The sequence below is a fragment of the Carcharodon carcharias genome, chromosome 2, assembly GCF_017639515.1.
Source record: "Carcharodon carcharias isolate sCarCar2 chromosome 2, sCarCar2.pri, whole genome shotgun sequence".
Taxonomy (NCBI): Eukaryota; Metazoa; Chordata; class Chondrichthyes; order Lamniformes; family Lamnidae; genus Carcharodon; species Carcharodon carcharias.
The window spans coordinates 162,174,384-162,197,634 of record NC_054468.1 but is presented as its reverse complement, the minus strand read 5'-3'; the positions used below and the strand labels follow the sequence as shown (position 1 = coordinate 162,197,634).

Here is a 23,251-nt window from a genome sequence, read left to right as displayed (position 1 = left end):
GTTGAAAATGTTTGGGCCTTTACTCACAGACACCCCATTGGCACCATGTTATGTCTTCTGGTTCCCATAATTTAGAAACAATCACACTTTTAGACTCAAAATTCTGGAGGTTCAACGAGTGTATTTAGGTCTCCATGTGGCTAGTAGACTTATAGACTGATACCCAGCACATAACTGCAGTGCAACAGTGAATGTGGCACCCTGGGATATAATTCGCATATGATTAGTTCATAGCTCCTTCTGAATATTTGGTGATATAGCTTGAGGGTCACCACAATGTAAGTCTGGGGGCAAGATGAGGAGGTAAGCCTTCGTGAGTTACCACAGCCAGAACGGGGATTGGACCCTTACCATTGTGGTCATCCTGCATCAAACTCTAGCCAACTGCGTTAACCAACCCAGCAGTCAGATTGAATAGTGCATGCTCTGAAGTGTAAATAGTTACGATGGATGATGTTTGCTGTTGTGATGCACCTAAAAACCTGATAGTGGTTGTAACAATTAACTTACATTCTTATTAATTACAGAAAAAGTAGACTACAACTCACCAATCATTTAATCAAATCTAGCTAATTCTTGCTGTAGCTACACCAACCTCTTCTCAACCTGTAGCACAATGTGCTGGTATATTACTGTTATGTGTGTCACCTTCACCAATATCATTTTAAAATTATTACCATGAGTCTTAGGTGTTTATCAATGATTATGTTTTGTTATTCCAACCATGGCGCTGAGCAAACTCCTGTTGAGGACACCTGGGTGTGAGTTATAAAAGTGAAGAAACAAAGGAATGACTGCCATACTGCTTTGTGGATGAGCCAAGGAACGAAGTACAACCTGGACTCTGAATAACAGCAGAGTAGAGGTTGATGTGGTTAACTTGTTATCAGATTCCCCCCCACTATATTAGGTATGTTGTAGCTGTTCAATTCTATGTTCAAAATGGTAATGAAATTGGTTCCTCTAATAAAATAATATGTTGTTTAAGAAAGGTGCTTATGGATCCATGCAACAGCTCAATGGTTAAGCACAATGCTGAAGTGTCACAGAGACATACAGGTGCCAGGCCCAATCCTTTTTTCATGTGTTGGGGTGGCTGAGATCATCCAGGACAGCAGTAGAGATATTATAATTGGCTTCAGCACCCTTAGCCATGGCAGGCAAAAAACAGCCAGGGTTTCTGCTGCTGATGTGCTTTATTGGAAAGTGTATGGCTCTCAGTTGAGAACAGGATCATTGGTTTCCAGCTCCTTATGTGCTATAAAATAATTATAGAAGACACTTCTAAGCTAAATCATTGATTAAAATCCTTAAATTTTATCACACCCATCCCTTGTTAATCTGTGGTGCACTCAGTTAAAACTTTAATGCCATGATTCCCATGGGGAATATTGACAGATATCCATGGTGAATATTGACTGATTCCCATGGGGAATAATTTTCCACAGCTCACTATCTCTGGGCAAATCTAATTCTGTCCTCTTGCACATCTCCATTTTCCTCACTCTCCAGTTAGTGGCCGTCTCTTCAGCTGCTAAGGCCCTAAACACTGGAATTCCTCCCAAACATCTTTACCTCTCTCTTCTCCTTTAAGGCACTCCTTAAAACCTACTCCTTCAACTAAGCTTTTGGTCATCTGCCTTTATACTTCCTTATGTGGTTTTGTTTGATAATGCTCCTGTGATGCAGCTTTGGATATTTTACTATGTTAAAAGCAGTATATAAATGCAATTTGTTGTTGTTGTACCCAGAGATTTAGAAAGAGACAGAAGATGCACATGCGCGGATACAATGAACATAAGAACATAGGAAATAAAGAGTAGGAGTAAGCCACAGGTCCCTCAAGCCTGCTCTGCTATTCAATTAAATCATGGTTGATTTTTGACCTAAACTCCACTTGCTACCCAACCCTAATATCTCTTGATTCCCTTCAAGTCCAAAAATGTATCGATCTTAGCCTTGAATGTAGTCAACAAGTGAGCATCTACAGCCAAAACAAAAACAGAAATACCTGGAAAAACTCAGCAGGTCTGGCAGCATTGGTGGAGAAGAACAAAGTTGACGTTTGGAATCCTCATGACCCTTCAACAGAACTAAGTAAAATAGGAGAGGGGTGAAATAGGCTGGTTTAAGGTGGGGATCTCTCCCCCCATCTTAAACCAGCTTATATTTCACCCCTCTCCTATTTTTACTTAGCTCTGTTGAAGGGTCATGAGGACTCGAAACGTCAATTTTATTCTTCTCCACTGATGCTGCCAGACCTGCTGAGTTTTTCCAGGTATTTCTGTTTTTGTTTTGGATTTCCAGCATCCACAGTTTTTTGTTTTTATTTTTGAGCATCTACAGCCGTCTGGGGTAGAGAATTCTAAAGGTTCAAAATCCTTTGAGTGAAGAATTTTCTTATCATCTCAATCTCAAATGGCCATCCCTTATCTTGAGATGAAGTTGTCACATCTCAGGATGAAAGAACAACACTCAAAGTTACCGATTTAACTGCAAGAACAACATCATTTAATCTACCATGCTGGCTAACTCCCTAACGTGCTATCTGACCTTCTACCCCCAGGTCAGGTGACCTCATATATAGTACAGAGTGTACCTTACAGTATCTTATCCCAGTATCATATAGTATCTAATACTCAAGTCCACATACACAATCAGAAATCATCTTGATAGCTCTCCCTTATTAGACCAAAGCCATAGTAATAAATTCAGTGCAGGATGGATTTCTTGGAAGAAACAGTAAACTTCATTTACAGACTCCAAATGAGGCTACAACTCCACTCCTAAGATTCCCTGCACTTAGGGCTGATTCATCTATACAGTCATATGATCCCCATAACAGTAAGAAATGCTTCAACTTACAATTACTACATTCCTCCCCCTTTAATTTTGTTTTACCCTCTTATTTATAAAAAATCTTAACCTATAGTATATACAATGATATACAGTTATAAGTTTAGTCTTTGAGGACCTTTTCAGATTCGGGAAGAGCAACAACTGGAGGTTCTTCCATTGGATTGACTTGAACAAGAAATGCAGCTTCAGGGATATCCCAAGACAATGGCATTTGAGAATTATTTAATTGAGCAGAGACATCTGGTATGCCTATTCTTTATCAATATAGCACCTCAGGTGTCAAAGTTTCGACTTGGATTTCAGGTGGATTAACTGATTGTTGGAGGGTTTCTCGACTTCTGAGATGATCCATCTGTTTCCTAACAATCCTGTTTCCACTTCTACTTGATGAGATAAAGGTCCTGTTCCAGAGACGATTGGGACCCATCTCGGTCCAATTGCGAAATTTCATACAAAAACTGTCTCTCCCACAGTAAACTCCCGGCCTTTACTGTGAACATCATGATTCACTTTCTGATTATCCTGGTTTCTCTCCACCCTCCCTTCTAAATTAGGGAATACTAGACTCAATTTTGTATGAAGTTGGCGTTTTATTAACAATTCTAAAGGTTTTAAACCAGTGGTCACATGAGGAGTTGTGCGATAACCAATCAGGAATCTTGAAATTTGTGTTTCTAATGTTCCCTCTGATATATTCTTCAAGCCTGTTTTTTAGGTTTGTACTGCTCTTTCTGCTAACCCATTGGATGATGGATGATACAGTGCTGCTCTGACATGTTTAATCCCTTTTAGGTTCACTAATCTTTGGAATTCAGTGTTAGTGAAAGCAGAACCATTATCTGACACAATAACTTCAGGTAAACCATGAACACTGAAACTTTGGTGCCGTTTTGCTGTGGTTGCAGACGATGTAGGTGATCTCATTTCAAACACGTCCATCCACTTTGAATGTGCATTGACGATCACAAGAAACGTGGAACCTAGAAATGGACCTACATAGTCTACATATAGTTTAACCCAGGGTCGACCAGGCCACTCCAACAAATACAGTGGAGTGGAAACAGGCAACTTCCGCTGTTGCCTACACTGGAGACAATGTTTCATCATTTTTTCTATTTCATTGTCTATACTTGGCCACCAGATATAACTTTGTGTGAGCATCTTCATTTTCAAAATACCAGGATGTGAACTATGAAGTTCTTCCAATAATGGTTCTCTTCCTTGCAAAGGGATAATGACACTTGCTCCCCATAACAAGATACCATCTTGACAACTCAGTTCAGATCTAAGTACAAAGAATGGTTTTAATTCTTCAGGGACTTGTGCATTTGACCATCCTTGTCGTAACTCTTCATGGACTCTTGCTAAAATTGGATTCTGATTTGTCAAATTCTTTATCTGTCTCATGCAGACTGGTGAGGAGTCCAGGAAATTCAGTACAGGTACTACCTCTTGAGGTACTGGAACATGTGTAACACTATCGGGCAAAGGGAGATGACTGAGGGCATCCGCATTTGCTATATTCACACCTGGATGGTGCATAAAAGTACACTTCTATGCCGACAAAATTAAAGCCCATCTTTGAATTCGAGCAGAGGTTATCAGTGGGATTGCCTTATCTTCACCAAACAAACCTAACAGTGGTTTGTGATCTGACACTATGGTGAAGTGTCGATCGTGCAAATATTGATGGAACTTCTTTACTCCAAATACAATAGATAAGCCCTCTTTTTCAATTTGACAGTAATCTTTCTCGGCTGCAGAAAGGGTTCTGGATATATTATCCTATCGGTCTTTCGGATCCATCCTCCATTTTGTGTGACAATACTGCCCCCAATCTGTAGGGAGAGGCATCACAAATTCTTTATGGCAGTATCAATTCTTTAGGCAGGCCATAATGCACTTGCAGACACGATGAGTGTAAAAGCTTCTTGACTCTTGTGAATGCTTCCTCTTGCTGTGCCTTCCAGGACCATCTGTGGCTCTTCTTCAATATTAAATGTAAAGGGGCTAACACTGTAGATAGATTAGGCAAGAATTGACCATAATAGTTTACCCTGCCCAAAAGAGACTTGAGCTCCGTGGTGTTAGTAGGCGAGGGTGCTTCCTTGATTGCCCTGAGTTTCTCCTCTAATGGATGCAACCCTTGGGCATCCACTTGATGGCCCAGAAACCTAACTTCCTTTGCTTGGAAAGTGCACTTTTCTCTTTTTAAACGAACACCAGCCTCTAAAAATCTCTTCAAACCCTCTTCCAGATTTGCCATGTTCTGCTTCCATGGATCCTGTGGTTAAGACTTCGTCTAGGTACACTATATTTCAAGGATGTCCTTGTAGTAGGCCTTCATGGTTCTGTGGAAAATCGCACAGGCAGAGGACACAACAAAGGGTAGGCATGTACATTGTTACAGGCTTTTGTGTGTGTTGATTGTTACGTACCCTCTGGATGTGTTATCCAGCTCGAGTTGTTGATACGCATGACTCATGTCCAGTTCAACATACAGATCTTTAATCTTTGGGATTGAGTATTTGTCTAATTTTGCAGCCTTGTTAACACATAATTTATAATCCTCACAGATGCGAATGGTTTGGTCCAGCTTTTACACAGGGACTATGGGTGCTGCCCATTCTGAAAATTGGACTTGCTGTATTATTCCCAATTTCTCCAAACAACATTATTCCGCATCCATCTTTTCTTTTAGAGGGTAAGGCACGGGTCTTGCCTTAAAAAACCGGGTGTTGCTTCAGGTCCACATATGTTTTCGCTTGTAGACCTTTGATTTTCCCCATCTCATCTCAGAATAATCTGTCATACTGTTTCAGCAACTCTGGAATTCCTCCTGTCCTGACCTGAAAAATTTCTGACCAGTTTAGTTTGATTTCCTTCAACCAATCACAGCCCAGAAGGCTAAGTCTTCTCCTGTTACAAAAATTATTGGCAGCTCAGCTGGTGCCTGTAGGATACAGGTAGAGAGATGATGCCTTTCACCTGTATTGTTTCACCTGTATATGTTTTTAACTAAGCGGTGGTTTTCTCCAAACTCAATGGCTGGATCCCTTCTCTGAGGGATTTAAAGATGTGTTCTCCCACCATTGTGGTCGATGCTCCTGTGTCAGCCTCCATGAGCAGAGGTTTTCCATTTACTTGAAAGGGAACAGTGATTGGTTCAGTTTTCCTGGCCTTCAGATTGTGTAGGGAATAAACATCAGCCTCAGTAACTTCTGGCTCATCTGTATTGTGCACTTTATTTAACTTGACTCGATGTCTGAATGCTGCCTTGATTAAGTTTAACAACATGCCCTTTTTTGTGGCAGTCGTGGCATTCTGTCTCTTTAAATCTACAGACTTTGGGTGCATGATTTCCCCCACAACTGTTACACTTTAACTTCTGGGTTACTGGTGAGCTGCTTCCAGTATTTCTTTTTATTTTTCTAGCTGTAGAGACCGTGTCCCGCTTCGCAGTCGCCTCCCTGGTCTTCTCACCATGCCCTGCGGCAGGTTCCCGCCCTAGCTGCAGAACGGCGCCATGTTGTACACTCTGCAAAGCCTGCGTGTCCCTTTCAGCACTCTCCATTGCTAGTGCTATCTCCATGGCGCGCTTCAGGTCTGTCTAAACTTCTGCAAGCAAATGGTGCTGAATGGCATCGTCATTTATGCCGCAAATTAAATGATCTCACAACATGTCGTTTAAAATATCACCTAAGTCACAGTGCTCCGTTAACTGTTTTAACTTCACAATGTACATTGCGAATGACTCACCGGGGGCCCTTACTCGAGAATTAAACTTGAATCTTTGCATGATCGCCGAGGGTTTAGGCTGAAAATGTCCTTTCGCGAGGTCGACTAGCTCGGTGAAGGATCTGGAATTTGGCGCATTTGGAGTTGTTAAACTACAGCTTAGGTTATAGATTTTGCTCCTGCAGACACTTAGGAGAATTGCCTTCTGTTTCTCTCTCGTTATTTGGTTAGCCACAAAGTAGAATCCTAATCGCTCTATGTATTGACTCCAGTCCTCAATGGGTGAGTCATATGGGTCAGTTCTGCCAAAAAGAGGTATTGCTGCTGAGTATACTTTTCTTTTCTTCCCTTAAAAATTGAAACACTCACAGTCGAGGTGCTGCATTGGTGCTATTTATGCTCATTCCAGTTGTAATAAACTTGGAGTGCAAGACAGATTTCTTGTAAACTTTATTTACAGACTCCAGATGAGGCTATATAAGCCTGATCCAAGACCAAGGCTAAAAAGCTCTGCCCCCTAAGATTCCCCTTGCTTAGGGCTGATTGGTCTGTACAGTCACATGGGACCAACAAAAAAATCATGGATATGGTTGTAGTATCTGTGAGTTAAACCATTTCTTGCTGGGGACAGCAAGAAATGGTTTAACTCACAGATACTACAACCATATCCATGATTTTTTTGCTTGGTGTATGTGGCTTAGATTCCATCCCTTACTGAACATACTGCAATAAATTTTGCAGACAAACTTAACAAATCATTATTTCCCTCACTCCCTGAGCAAATTAATTTCTTCAATTAGGAATGTCAGATAAGTTCAGGGCATCACAGTCTAATATTGTTTCAGCCTTTTGTTCAGTATTTCACTTTCTGGAACTTCTATTTCCAATTTCATGTTCTGTCGCTAAATTACACAAAATCTCTCGCTTGGTGATCTCCTCTCATGCTGTACGGGGAACTCTAGTCACTGTGTCAGAGTTAGGAAGTGTCGTTGTCCCCTCTGGAGCCAATGTTTTTCCCTCTAGATAGCAAATTGTCTGCCTGCTATCAGCATCGCTGGCTTGGGCTTCATGGTTCGCTGGATGGCAGCTTCACCTCAATCCCTATGTTCGGTTCATCTCCTGTCACCATGATACTTTTTGACACATGAAGAATTTCCATCATACAGTACTCCTTCTAGTGACTGCACAGTTACTCTGGCTGGGATTTTCCGTTCCTGCCCAACCCGTCGCAGGCGGGATGGAAAATTTTTCAATACAGCAAAACACCCATTGACTTTTGGCAGGGATTTCAAACCCGGCCACTATTTCCCTTCTTGGCGATGACTGTGTATGGCTTGGGGTAAAATTGTATACCCATCTTACTGGGACTGCCCTGTCTCAGCAATACTCCATCACCTGGCATCAAGCCAGACTGCCTCGCTCCCATTCTGTGGTCTGCATAAAACTTTGCAGCACCTTTTTCTCAGCATCATGATCTCGAACCTCCTGACCAACACTCATGTCCTTCAGCTTTGGCATCTTGGTATATATGTTGTGTCCAAATAGCAGTTCAGCTGGGCTCTTTCCCGTTGTAGTGTGTCAAGTTGCTCTATACATAGCCACATATGACAGCAACGCCTCCTTCCAATCTTTTCCCTCAGCCTGAGAAATTCTCATCCGTTTCTCTAAGGATTGGTTCTAGTGTTCTGCTTCCTGACTTGCCTGTGGCCATTTAGGGGTTGCTATGCGGTAGTCAATGCCTGTGACTAGTGCATAATCTGCACATGTCTGTGAAATGAATTGTGGCCTATTGTCTGAATACAGAGTGACTGGTAGACCATACCTTGTAAATATTTCAGTCACTGCAAACCCTTTTTTCTCTGCTGCTGTAGACTTCATCTCAACATACTCACAGTAACGGTTGTTGTAGTCAGTCGCCACTAGCATGGACTCTCCTGATGGAAGTGGGATTAAGAAATCAACTGTTACATCCTCCCATGGAGCAGCCAGTAACAGTTGCTGCTTACTGGTTCTGGTGGATTAGCTGTGCTGACAAATTGACATCCATGACATGTTTTGACAAACTGCTCCACATCTTTCTCCATCCCTGGCCACCATATTTCAGTTTGTAAGGTTTGCTCAGTACCAACCACTCCCCGGTGACCCTCATGAGCTAGAATCACAGTCCAGGCCTAAGCTTTTGTGGCACTACAAGTCTGCTGCCTCTGAGAACACACTTCCCTATTGTGCACAGTTCACCTCATATAGCAATGTACACCTTGAATGGGCTATTCTCCCAGTTTCCAGCTTGGATTCTCTGTCTGATGTCATCCAATTCTGGATCTTTGCCTGACTCTTTCAACCTCTCTAGTAGTCATTGCTCTGGGTATAGCATGAACTGCCACAAGCTGCACAAATGAATCAGCTTCCTTACCTAGTGAGGATGTGTGTGTTTGATCCTCTCTCATTTGTCATGACAGCGGAGCAGTGATGTTCATCTTTCCAGGAATGTGAGCCACCTTGTACATGTATTGCTGGAGCCTCAAATCGGATCTTTTGAATCAGGCACATGGTTCGGATCGGGGAAAATAAATCATCTCTAATGGCTTGTGATTCATCACTAATTCAAATTCAGTGCTGAACAAATATGCATGGAATCTTTCACATGCCCACAGCAATCCTAGGGCCTCTTTCTCCATCTGAGAATATCTCCTCTCTACATCTGTTAGGGATCTGCTTGCATGGACAATGATTTTGAGACCTTCAGCATGCATTTACACCAGCACTGCTCCTAATCCTACTGGACTAGCATCTGCCATGACTTTCATTGGTGTATTTGGTTCACAGTATCGCAGGGTTCGAGCACATGTCAAGCTGTCCTTCAAAACTTTGAAGGCAGCTTTCTGTTCTTCATCAAATCTGAACCATTCATTTGTTCTGGTCAACTTCATTAATGGATCAGCCAGGGCAGTGAAGTTTGGGATATGCCTCACATTATAGTTCAGAAATTTCAGAAACCTCTGCATTTCACTGGCATTTTCTGGTTCAGTGCCTCTGCTGTTGCTTCTATCTCGTCTTTGGCTGGACTGATTTCACCGCTCATGAGTTTATGCCCCATGGATGTTAGCTCTGTCACACCCAGCATGCACTTGTCTGCACTTACCATAAATCCTGCTGACTGCAATCTAGCCAATACTAATCTCAGCCTCTCATTATGTTCCTCCCTATTGGCTCCATGGAAAATGATGTCATCTGAGATATTGGCTGTTCCTGGGATCCTTTGTATCACCTTATGGATTCAGTGTTTGTAAATCTCTGGTTTAATTGTATGCAGGTATTGTCAACTTCCAGTCTAGTTGATTAGCTAAAGCTTTTTGCAACATTTCCTCCATCACTGTATGATTCTTTTCACAGAGCCCCAAGTGTGGTATTTATGATCAGGATGTTCATGTTTCACACATGTCTTTGGACTCATCATTGGCAAATTCCTCTCCTTTAACAGTCAGAAATTTTGCTGTTGCCCTAAGTCTGATCCCTATTCATTTCTCTGTGATTTTGCCCAGAATAACCCTTTTGTCCTTACTAAGTATTATTGTAGAAAGACTAAGTTTGGTCATCAGGTTTGCAAAAATGTAGAACGAAAATATTTCTGTCATCATCCTGAATCTTTAGGTCCATGCTTGTTACTGTTATAGGCCAGTGGAAGGCTTGCAATAGGATGTGGCAGCATTCTCTGATATATTTTACAGAATTCACTCTTCTCACCAATGTATTCCATTAGCCTTGTATATTCTTCATCAACCTTAGCTGCATCCTTTAGCAGGGCTTTTAATCTTTGACAAGCAGGATGAGCAAATTGTCCGTGGAACTTTCAATCTGCTTTTGCTTCACTTATTCTTATCACCTTATGCCATTGATTCTTGTCTAATGCTCTGATGAGAAACATCAGGCTTCATTAAAGAGTTCAATAGTGTTCTGACTTGGTAAATCGCCGACAGCAACTGCATGCCCCAGAGTTCGAATGCAGGAATGGGAGCATGCGAAGGGGCAGCAGTGCCAGCCTAAGCCACCTGGGTTATTTTGACAACCTGGAAGGTGGAGAAGGTGTAGGATTCTATTTGTCAAATATTTTAAGTGAGATTCTGTAAAATGGGCGTAGTTAAGATAGTGTACCACCTGAATGTTAAGTGGATATAATCATTCATTGTGGGATAATGCATGAAAACATAATATATGAATACTCTACGAAAAGTGTGAGTGAGAAAAGTTTACAGGCTAAGCTTTGTTACTGGAAACAATTACTGAAGCGAAAGGATAATGTTTAAAGTTAAATGGGTAGATGCAAGTCATCAACTGATTGTTTTACAAAACAGAAATGCATGTATGAAGAGACTGTTAGGGCTCCTAGAGGGTTGTTTCTCATTATAATACCTTTACAGAATATGGAGCTTTGTGGTTTAACTCGTTCGGAAACTTTGGTTCTGTGTATTAACTTTAATGTTTCTTTAAAAAGAGAAGGGAACCTGTTAATTGTTGTTAATTGTGTTTAATTGTATGTAGGTGGGCATTAACTGGGGATTTACTTGTGTCCATAAAATTAGATACAGAGTGAAGCTGGTGTTGCGGTTAGGAGGTGTATGCTTGGAATATGTAACTCTGTCAATAAATATAAAAGATTGGCTCCAGTTCTATCCTTCACCAATTAGCTTTCTGGAGATTAACAATAGCTCTACCTCACTTATTGCCAAAACAAAGGCCTGGGTGCTTTTGTGTTGCTTTAGCTCCCATTGTCACAGTTATATGTAAATTGCAAACGCAGATGCACTGAGTCATTTGCCCATGCAAGTAAAAGATGAGGATGTTTCAATTCCTCAAGAATACCTCTTGTTATTGAACTTCCTTGGTTCATCACCGATATGTGCTATACATATTAGAGATTGGACAAATCAAGACCCAGTCTTACCCAAAGTGTGAGATTAAGTTCTTCATGGTTGGTCACAAGAACAAGAATCTGATGAAACGAAACTGTATTTCCAGAAAAGATACGAAATAACCAGCCAGGAAGGTATCTTATTGTAGGGAGCGCAAGTGATTGTTCCTCCAAAAGGACGAAAGTCATTGTTATCTGAACTTCACAGTGTACATCCCGGAATTTCCAGAATAAAGGCCATAGCACACAGCTATCTATGGTGACCTGGGATGGATGGGGAAATAGAAAACTTAGTGAGGGGTTGTATGCAGTGTCAGCAAATACAAAAATTACCTGCAACAGCTTCATTACACATATGGGAGCGGCCAGGAAGGTCATGGGTGTGAGTGCATATCGACTACATGAGACCTTTTATGGGAACAATATTTCTACTTATCGTCAATGCACATTCAAAATGGATGGACATAAATGAAATGAGGTCGCCGACATGTTCTGCTTCTGTACACCCACTTACCTTTTAGCGTAACTTCAGCTTGCGCCATATTCCAAAGAACCATGGAAAGTTTACTACAGGGACTGCCCCACATTCTAGTTTATTTGGATGACATTCTTGAGATGGGACTCATTGAAAAGGAACATTTGATGAAGTTGGAAGAAGTTTTGAAACATTTTTCACAGGTTGGAGTGCGGTTGAGAAAAGAAAAGTGCATATTCCAAGTAAAAGAGGTCACTTACTTAGGTCACAAGGCTTTCATCAGATTTATAAGGCCTACATCCAGTTGAAGAAAAAGTGAAAGCCATTAGAGAAGCACCAGCGCCAAAGGATACATCCGAACTGAAATCATTCTTGGGGATGATCAATTATTATGGACACTTCTTGCCTATTTTGTTGGTAGAACTGGCACCATTGTATTACTTGCTCAAGAGAAACCAGAAATGATCATGGCAACCACCACAAGGAGAAGCTTTCACAAAAGTGAAACAGTTGTTACAATCATTTACACTCCTAGTACATTTTGGCCCAAATAATTCTGCTACAATAGACAAGCTATGGCAAAATTTCGCAATCTACGGACTGTCTGAAGTGGTCGTATCAAACAATGGAACAGTATTTATGAGTGCTGAATTTACCCAATTTATCAGCCACAATGGTATTACTCATGTGAGAACTTCATCATACCACCCTTCTTCAAATGGACTGGCCGAGAGAGTAGTTCAGACTTTCAAATCTGGTATGAAGAAATTGTCTGGAAATTCTATAATGACTAAATTAGCACATTTTCCTTTCCATTATAGAACCACCCCTCATATGACAACAAGTGTCACACCTGTGGAATTGTCAATGAAATGTCGTCTCCAATTGAGATTGAGCTTAATTATGCCAAACGTGGGGGGGATGCAGAAAGGAGTCAGGGAAATCAGAAAATTGGACATGCTTGTCACAGTCATGACAGGACGTTTAACATAGGAGAGTAAGTATTTGTGAAGAAATTTAGAGAAGGACCAGCATGGTTGTTTGGTGAAATAAGTGCAGTAACGGGACCTCTTTCCTACCACATGAAAGTGGAAGATCGAGTCATAAGGAGACATGTGGATCATATAAGAAGAGGAAAAACAAAATACCCAGAACTGATTCCTCCAGTTTTCGTGACTAAGTCAGTGTCTCCTGTTGAAAGAACTCAACTAAGTACAAATGTGTCCGAAGGGCCGACTGTACCTGAAAGAATCGAAGAAACCGATTTGCAGGTACCTACTGAAGAACCAGATGCTCAGATGATTACAATAAGGGAGGTTCTGGATCAAACATCAGAAGCTGTAGAGCTGAGACGTTCTACACGAATAAGGAAACCCTCAGAGAGACTGACTTTGTAAATTACTTATCTCTGTGAATAATTTAATATTTTGAGAAAAATTGTGTAAAATATATTTCTGAGTAAAGGGGGAGGGTTGTAGTAATCTGATGTGTAATTTACGACAAATTTGTAATTTAAGATCATATGATATTGGTACCCAATAGCAGAGTAGCGCGGGCTACCTCTGTAGTCGCTAGTCTCGAGTTAGAATCTGAAGAGTAAAGACAGAGTTTTGAGTTGTAAGTACACAAGTGTAGCTGCTAAGTTCCTTTTGCAAATAGACAGAATATGTTTCTTCTCAGAATGGTCTACTGATCTCCTCTGCCTTGGTACCAATTCGGCCACCCCGAAACAAGTGTGCAACCCAGATCCTTTTGTCCCAACAAACCAGGACACTGGATCTTTCCTTGGTTTATCAATCATAACGCAGACCACAGAATTCTACAATGGTTAAAGGGGGAACATCAGTTTGTTGGGGTATCTCCCTTCTACAAAGATAGGTGGAGAGAGAGGTAGTATTGAGGAGGCGAGGAGGCTGCAGAAGGATTTGGACAGGTTAGAAGAATGGGCAAAGAAGTGGCAGATGGAATACAGTGTGGGCAAGTGTGAGGTCATGCACTTTGGTAGGAAGAATAGAGGCATAGACTATTTTCTAAATGGGGAGAGAATTCAGAAATCTGGAGTGCAAAGGGACTTGGGAGTCCTAGTCCAGGATTCTCTTAAGGTTAACTTGCAAGTTGAGTTGGTAGTTAGGAAGGCAAATGCAATGTTGGCATTTATTTCGAGAGGACTAGAATATAAAAGCAGGGATTTGCTGCTGAGGCTTTATAGGGCTCTGGTCAGACCACATTTAGAATATTGTGAGCAATTTTGGGCCCCCGTATCTCAGGAATGATGTTCTGGCCCTGGAGAGGATCCAGAGGAGGTTCATGAGAACGATCCCAGGAATGAAAGGCTTAACATATGAGGAATGTTTGAGGACTCTGGGTCTATACTCAATGGAGTTTAGAAGGATGAGGGGGGATCTGATTGAAACTTCCAGAATACTGAAAGGCCTGGATAGAGTGGACGTGGGAAAGATGTTTCCATTAGTAGGAGAGACTAGGACCCGAGGGCACAGCCTCAGAGTAAAGGGAAGACTTTTTAGAACAGAGATGAGGAGAAACTTCTTTAGCCAGACAGTGGTGAATCAATGGAACTCATTGCCACAGAAGGCTGTGGAGGCCAGGTCACTGAGTGTATTTAAAACTGAGATAGATAGGTTCTTGATTGGTAAGGAGATCAAAGGTTACGGAGAGAAGGTGGGAGAATGGGGTTGAGAAACTTATCAGCCATGATTGAAAGATGAAGCAGACTGGATGGGCCGAATGGCCTAATTTCTGCTCCTATGTCTTATGGTTTTACTCAAATGATCCACATGTTTTCAGCTGACTGGCCCTCCACTTCTACGAAGTATGACAACGGTCCAATCACAGAACCTATTACACCGGGTAACCAAATCAATCCACCACTGAAGCTTCATACAAATACTGTTTCACTGGCAGTAAGTTTTCACTCTCGGCTATGCAAATCATAAGTCACTTTTTGATTCCCTTGAGTGTTCTCTACCTTCCCCTCCACATTGGGAAGTACCAGGCTTAATCCCATATGAAGGCGGCGCTTCATAAATATTTCTGAAGATGTTGAACCTGTAGTATTGTGGGGGGGTCATTCTATTGTGAAACAGGAAACGTGAAAGTTTAGTCTCCAATGATCCTCCTGATAATTTTTTTATCCCAACTTTAAAAGTTTGTACTGCTCTCTTGGCCAATCCATTAGAAGACGGATGATATGGTGCTGTTTTTATGTGTTTGATACCATTTAGGCTTACGAATCTTTGAAATTCAGCACTTGTAAGTGCAGTACCTTTGTCTGAGACAATGACTTCTGGCAATCCATGTATCGAAAAACTTTGGAGTAACCTTTCTATAGTCGCACCTGACTTTGGCGATCTAACTTCATACGTGTCTAAGCATTTGGAATGTGCATCAATTGTTAGTAGAAACAAGATGCCTAGCAATGGACCTACATAATCTACGTGCACACTCGCCCAGGGTCGATCAGCCATTCCCACAGATGCTGTGGGGCTACAACAGGCAACTCCTGTAGTTGCTGGCACTGGAGATAGTGTTTACCATTTTTACATATCACTGTCTATACCTGACCACCAGATGCTTGCAAGCATTTTCAATTTGGAAATTCTAGGATGCATGCTATGAAACTCAGTTAAGAGCTGTTCCTTTCATTGTGAAGGAATGAAGACTGGTGCACCTCATAATAGGACATCATCCTGACTACTCAATTCATTTCTTTGAGAGACGAATGGCTTCAATTCTTTGAGGACTGGTTCCTGGGACCATTCTTTCAATGTTTAGTCTCGTACTCTAGAGAAGACTGGATCACGGTTCGTCCAGTTTCTTATTTGTCTTGCGCAGAGCGGCTGAGAATCCAGGAAATTCATCGCTAATGGGATCTCTTGGGGAGTCAGAGCATGTTCAATGCTCTCCTGGAAAGGAAGGCGACTTGGGGAATCTGCATTGGTTATATGCACCCCTGGTCTGTGCATAAAAGTAAATTCAAATGCTGATAAAATCAAAGCCCAAATTTGAATTCTTGCAGAAGCTATGGGAGGGATAGCTTTTTCTTCGCTAAACAGTCCACAAACATGACTCAGACCTTCCTGTCACTTGCCATTTCAACACACCATCCTGCTCTCATGCCCACATGTCCGTCCTTGGCCTGCTGCAATGTTCCAGTGAAGTTCAAAGCAAACTGGAGGAACAGCAGCTCATCTTCCGACTAGGCACTTAATGTTGAATTAATGAATGAATTAATGTTGGAGAAAAATGACAGTATTCTATCGACCAATAACAGATTATTTGGGTGAGAGTAGGAAAAGAATATGATCCTCAGCTGCTGACACATTGGGGTGCATTGTAGTCCTCAGTATTTTTCAATATTTCTTTACAGTGTCATATTTGACTTGCCTGACCCATGGAGAGAACATAGGAGGAAATATTACAACTGCTTGAGCAATTCTTGTGTGCTCTCTGACAGGATCGACAATCCCTTTGTGCAAATTTCACAAAGACGTTTGCACTTGCTCCCAGAGTCAATGTGCACTGGCAGAGGGAAGGATTTCATACCCAGTTGCTGATAGTTCCACAATTAGGTGGAATTGGCCACTGCAGAAAAGCAGACAAAGAAAAAGAAGACAGCTTCTAACTTTACTGATACACATTCAAAAACCATTAGGTCTTTTCAACTAGAAATAGAGCAAAACTGAAAAACCGCCCTCAGCAAATCTCTCAGGCATTTGTTGTAAGTGACTGCTTGTAGTGAATATGATGTGACTTACTGCAGCAAACACAAGCTGCAGTTCTGATTTACTGAACTAGAACCCTGTAAGTACCAGCCTTTGATGCTCAATATGTGACTCGGTGCCACCGTCTTGAGTTTGCTGCTGATCTGCCTTTGAATGCCTTGCTCTACTGGATATTCCACAATGAGGCCTCTTTGTAAGGCAACATTATGCAGCACACAGCACACAATCATTATCCTTGAGATCATAGCCAGACATTATTGCATAGCACTCACAGCTCAATCTGGGAGTGGAACGGACCTACGGGAGACAGTCGGGAGCTGAGACGTGCCTATAAATACAGACCGGGGATTGCAGAGCGGCCTACCTTGCTGGGAGTCGAGGCATGGCTGAGGAGCACACTGTTTCAGCTGCTGTGAACTTTAAGATTAAAATCAAATAATAGAGATTTAAAAAAGCATTAAAATAAAGTAATTTAAACAAACATCTAAAACACACACCTTTGTAGTTCAGAAACATATAACCTTTAGTTGTCAGTAGTACTTGCATTCAATAAACACCAGTTATGTTGCAGCTGTGAGATGTGGGAGCTTTTGGACGCCAAGGCGATCCATGACAAACACGTCTGCAGGAAATGTAAGCAGCTTGAATTCCAGATCAGGATTATTTATCTGGAAGCAGAAATGCAGACACTGCGCAACATAAGGGAGGGGGAGAAATACCTGGATACTTTGTTCCAGAAGACAGTCAAACCTCTTAGAAGAGGGTCATCTGTTTTGGTCAGCAGTGAGGGACAGGAGGATGCGACTGTCAGTGAGGCAGGTAATGGGACCGAGCAGACAGTAGTGGAGGAGCCTCAGACTTTGCAATTGTCAAATAGGGTTGAGGTGCTCACAACCTGTGCAGATGAAAGTGAAGTCTGCAAGGTGGATGAGCTGGCTGGCCATGGCACTGTGGTACAGGAAGCCATTCAAGTGGGGGAAGCAAAAAGGAAAGTAATGGTAGTAGGGTATAGTATAGTGAGGGGGATTGACACTGTTCTCGTGAGCAAAGAGCGAGAATCCAGGCGGCTATTTTGCCTGCCCAGTGCCAGGACTCAGGACATCTACTCAGTGCTGGAGAGGAACTTGCAGTGGGAAGGGGAGGATCCAGTTGTCATGGTCCATGTAGATACCAATGACATAGGTAGAACTAGGAAAGAGGTTCTGCAAAGTCAGTATGAAGAGCCAGGTGCCAAATTAAGAAGCAGAACCTCAAAGGTAATAATTTCTGGGTTATTACCTGAACCACATGCAAATTGGCAGAGGGCAAATAAGATCAGAGAGACGAATGCATGGCTGAAAGATTGGTGTGGGAGAATTGGGTTTCAGTTTATGGGACACTGGCATCAATACTGGGGAAAGTGGGGGCTGTACCATTGGGATAGTTTGCACTTGAACCATACTGGGACGAATGTCCTCACAAATTGCATAACTAGGGAAGTAGAGAGGGCTTTAAACTAAACAAGAGGGGTGAGGGATCAAGCTTGAGTAGACATAGCAATTCAAGGTGTAGAGTCAAGGCAGGAGAGCAAAATAGTAATATGAGAAATGAGGGTCAGAGAATGGCAGGAAGGGCCAGAGAGAAAAAACCTAAGAATACATCAACAGTCAAGGCTAGGTGTTACAAAGGTAACAAAAAGACAAAACTGAAGGCTCTCTATCTGAATGCATGTAGCATTCATAACAAAGTAAATGAATTGATGGCCCACATTGAAGTAAATAAATATGATCTGATAGCAATTACGGAGATGTGGCTGCAGGGTAACAAAGATTGGATCCTTAATGTTGAAGGGTACATGACAGTCAAGAATAGGAACCTAGGTAATGGTGGAGGGTAGCACTGTTAATCAAAGAGGGCATTAGTGCAATAGCTAGAGATGACCTTGGTTCAGGAGTTCAGGATGTAGAATTGGTTTGAGTGGAGATGAGGAATAGTAGGGGAACAAATTCATTATTGGGAATGGTCTACAGGCCCCCTAACAGTAGCCACAGTGTAGGACAAAGCATTCAGGAGAAAATATTGTGTGCTTATGGTAAAGGGATATCAATAATCATGGGTGATTTTAATCTACACATCAACTGAAGAAATCAGATTGGCAGTAGTAGCCTGGATGAAGAGTTCTTAGAATGCTTTCAAGAGAGTTTCTTAGAGCAGCAGTTTTGGCACCAGCCAGACAGCAGGTTATATTAGGGTTGGTATTGTGTAACATGATATGATTAATTAATTACCTCAGAGTAAAGGCACCCTTAGGTAGCAGCGACTGCAATATGATTGAATTTTACATCCAATTTGCAAGAGGGAAGAGTGGGTCTAAGACTTGTATCTTAAACTTAAATGAGGACAACTATGTGGGGATGAAAGCTGTGAATGATGTGAACTGGGAAACTAGGCTAGAGGATAGATCAATAGAGAACCAGTAGCAAACATTTAAGGAGATATTTCAGAATATTCAGAATAATTACATTCCTATTATTAAAAAAATTTCTAAGGGGAGGACCCACCATCCATGGTTAACTAAAGAAGTTAAGGAAAGCATCAAACTTAAGGAAAAAGCATACAATTCTGTAAAGATGAGTGGCAGGACAGATGATTGGACAGAATATAAAGAACGGCAGAGAAAGAGTAAAAGATTAATCAGGAGAAAGAAATTAGAGTATGAGATGAAGCTAGCTAGAAATGTAAAAATGATAGCAAGAGTTTCTACAGGTATTAAAAAAGGAAAAGAGTAAGTAAAGTGAGTGTTGGTCCTCCAGAGAGTGACAGTGGGGAGTTAATAGTAGATAATAAGGGAATGGCGGAAAAAATGAATTAATATTTTGCTTCTGTGCTCACCATAGACGATGCAAAAAATATTCCAGTAATAGCTGTAAATTAGGGTGAACAGGAAACAGGAACTTGGTGAAATTGAAATCATTAGGGAAACAGCAATGAGCAAACTGATGGAGCTGCAGGCTGGCAAGTCTCCGAGTCCTGATGGACTACATTCTAGGGTCTTAAAAGAAATGGCCAATGAAGTAGTCGATGCGCTAGTGTTAATTTTCCAAAATTCGCTAGATTCTGGAAATGTTCCATCAGATTGATAAGTAGCAAATATAATCTGTCTATTCAAGAAGGGAGGGAGGCAGAAAACAGGAACTATAGGCCAGTTAGCTTGACCTCTGTCGTGGGGAAGTTATTAGAATCGATTGTTAAGGAGGTTAGAGCTGGGATTGGCAGTAGTAGCCTAGATGAGGAGTTATTCATATAGTTTTCTAGAACCAAGGAAAACTTTGCAGTTAAAAGGTAGTTAATTTGCATTTCTACTTAGGAACAAGCTGTTTGTGTGTCACGTTGCCATGGAGATAGTGGTTCAGGGTGGAACATTGATTAGAAAGTTCTTTTGTTTAATTTATCTGTGTGCTTGTTGACAGAAGCAGGCAGTTAGGGCATAGCCAGCAGGAAAAACTGGGTGATGTTTGGAAAAACAGCGAAGAGACTGTTTCAACTTTAGGTCTTACGTAACTTGAAGGTCCTTGGAAGTTGAGAGATAAAGTCAGACCCACACCTCAAGTTGACTAAATGCTGGATCAATCATCCATGACATAACCTGCAATTGGGAGCTGGTATTCAGTATAAGACAAAGTTGGTAAGGGGAAAAACAACTGGAAAATTTATTTAATAGTAGCTAAAGGAAGAAATTTATAGTAATCCTCAGTGAATGGCAGTTAACCTTGCTGCAGTTGGAGTTCCAGAAGTAATCATCTTGGTTGCAGTATGAAATCATAGCAGCGGGCTATTGGAAAGCACAGAGGTTTGCTGATGTTTTATGCCACTGTGCAAGAGTCACAGGGAGGCCTGTGCTTGACCTGTGGAATCCAAAGTCGTGAGGTTTTAAAGAAAAGAAAAGAGGATTGCTTAGCCAAAAGGTAATAGAAAGACCCCCATAAAATCTTGTACCTTGGAGAATAGCTGGAATATTGAATCAGAGTGAATTCCAGGGAGCTGTGACATACCTTTTGTGTTGGTCCCAAGAAAAGTGAACAATTTTCAATATTTTGTAAGAAAAGGAACTCTTGAGGAGAAGTAAAAAGTAGAACTGAGATTATAGCTTAAGTCTTTATAAACTATCGTGTTAAGTTAATAGTGTTCGCATTGTTTCATTCTTTTTGATATACAATAAAGTTTGTTTTGTTAAAAAACAAATGGTGCAGAATCGTCCCTTCCCACCAGTGATGGGGTTGGTGGCAGGCGGGGGCAGACAATACATTGGGAGCTGAAAAATTGATTTCCTGACAGTGGGAACTTGCAGTCCTGACCGTCATGGCGGGATAATGGTGGCTCACAATTCCCACCAGAGGCAGTTGGAAAGCTGTATTGGATCACAAACTCGGGATTCAAATGAACACCCAACCGGAATTTCCCCCTGACCCTACCACCGCCCCCTCGCCGTTCTGCCCAATTGACCAGCGGGATTTCACACCGGTCCAAAACACATCAAGACTTACCCTGATGGAGGCCTGGAACTTATTATTAGATGTAGAGCCTGGAGTTGATGTTAAGCCAGGAGCTGCAGGTGGAGCCTCGACCAAGTGGAGCATCCAGCAGCAGGCATACAGCTGCAGCAGCTAATGATGTGCGAGGAAGGCCTTTGTGGGGTGGGGTGGGGAAGGGAGGGGTGAGGTGTGGAGGGAAGAGGGAGGGGAAGGGAGCAGACAGGAAGAAAAGGCAGAAAGATGGGTTTGGATGCCAAAACAGCCAGGTTGAGGGTGGGAGGGGGCAGAAGGATGGAAGTCTTGCTGGGGCCTTAGCTAGGTGTGGTGGGTAAATGGAGTTGGAGCAAAGCAAAGACAGTGGGGGAAGAATGGGACTGTGATTGGGGGGGGCGTGATGCAGGTGGAGAAGGGGAACATGAGTGGGGGGCATGAAGGTGGACAAAGGGACTGAGAGTTGGAGGTACAGCTGGACAAGGGGACTGAGTGGGGGACGTGAAGGTGGACAAGGGGACTGAGAATTGGGGGTACAGGTGGACAATGGGACTGTGAGTGGGGGGTACAGGTGGACAAGGCGACTGAGAATGGGGGGTACAGGTGGACAAGGGGACTGTGAGTGGGGGGTACAGGTGGACAAGGGGACTGTGAGTGGGGGGTACAGATGGACAAGGGCACTGTGAGTGGGGGGTACAGGTGGACAAGGGACTGTGAGTGGGGGGTACAGGTGGAGAAGGGGACTGTGAGTGGGGGGTACAGGTGGACAAGGGCAACGTGAGTTGGGGGGGTGCAAGTGGAGAAGGGGAACATGAGTGGACATGAGGATTAACACGAGCCTGGTCTTGAGCTTCACCAGAGTGGCCATTTGATTTGTGGGCCGAGTTCTGAAGATTCATCCCTCTGTTGTTATGTGTTTTGTTTTGTCAGATGGTGATGGGAAGAATGTAACAGTAGAAATGACTGATCCACTCGATGAAGAGTTGAGTGGAGTCATTGAAGTGGTTGGAAAGGTCACACCGAAAGCCACCATCAAGACTGTATACTACGTCCCTTTCTGAGAGAATGAGAACAATTTTGATCTTGGCCTTCACAATGAAGCTCTGAACATCATACATTAATTTTCACAGTACTATCCATTTAGTGTTACAGGCAGCAGATGATTTTTTTATTACTCATTACAAACCATTATGATTTGGAAGACAAAATCTCAACCACCCAATAAAGCTCCAATATAATTTAAAAACAAAAAACTGCGGATGCTGGAAATCCAAAACAAAAACAGAATTACCTGGAAAAACTCAGCAGGTCTGGCAGCATCGGCGGAGAAGAAAAGAGTTGACGTTTCGAGTCCTCATGACCCTTCCACAGAACTGTTGAAGGGTCATGAGGACTCGAAACATCTATTCTTTTCTTCTCTGCCGATGCTGCCAGACCTCCAATATAATTTAACAGTTTTCAAAAAATATAAAGATTTTTAAAATGTTATAAAACATGTTCCCTCATGTGACTCTGTCATGTGACTCTGTCACATGAGTACGGAAGTAAATGAAATATAAAATGTTTTATTTTATTTTTATTTGCTGTTGGAAACCTCATCCTGCCTGTTGATGAGGTTTCCTGACAAATGCAAAGGCCACTGGCCTTTCTGCCTGCCCGCCAACTGTAAGATTGGACAAGCAGCAAAAAATTTAAGTTAATTACCTTTTTAATGGTCTCAATAGGCCTTTTAATTGTTGGCGGGTATGCTATTGATTACTGTGTGTGCCTGCCAACCGCAGTACGGTGCGACTGTACGCTGATGTCAGGATGCTTGCCCGCTTGCTGAGGTAAAACATTTTGCTCCATGTGTGCTTCTTTAATCACCTCCAGCCGAGATTAAAGTTACCCAAGTAGCCTGTGCAGTCGTGGCCAATACAGTCACATGGCCAGTTAACTACATTTTCTTTAAACATAAATAGCATTCCACTTCACCAGAGTCAGGAAACGCTCAGCTGCATAATTAATGAGCCAAGCATCATGCGAT

At 42.1% G+C, this 23,251-nt stretch overlaps 1 pseudogene; it reads left to right on the top strand.

Annotated features, from left to right (window-relative positions):
* Nucleotides 1–5,118: 5,118 nt before the first annotated feature.
* LOC121288453 lies at nucleotides 5,119–22,388 on the top strand (annotated as a pseudogene).
* Nucleotides 22,389–23,251: the final 863 nt, after the last annotated feature.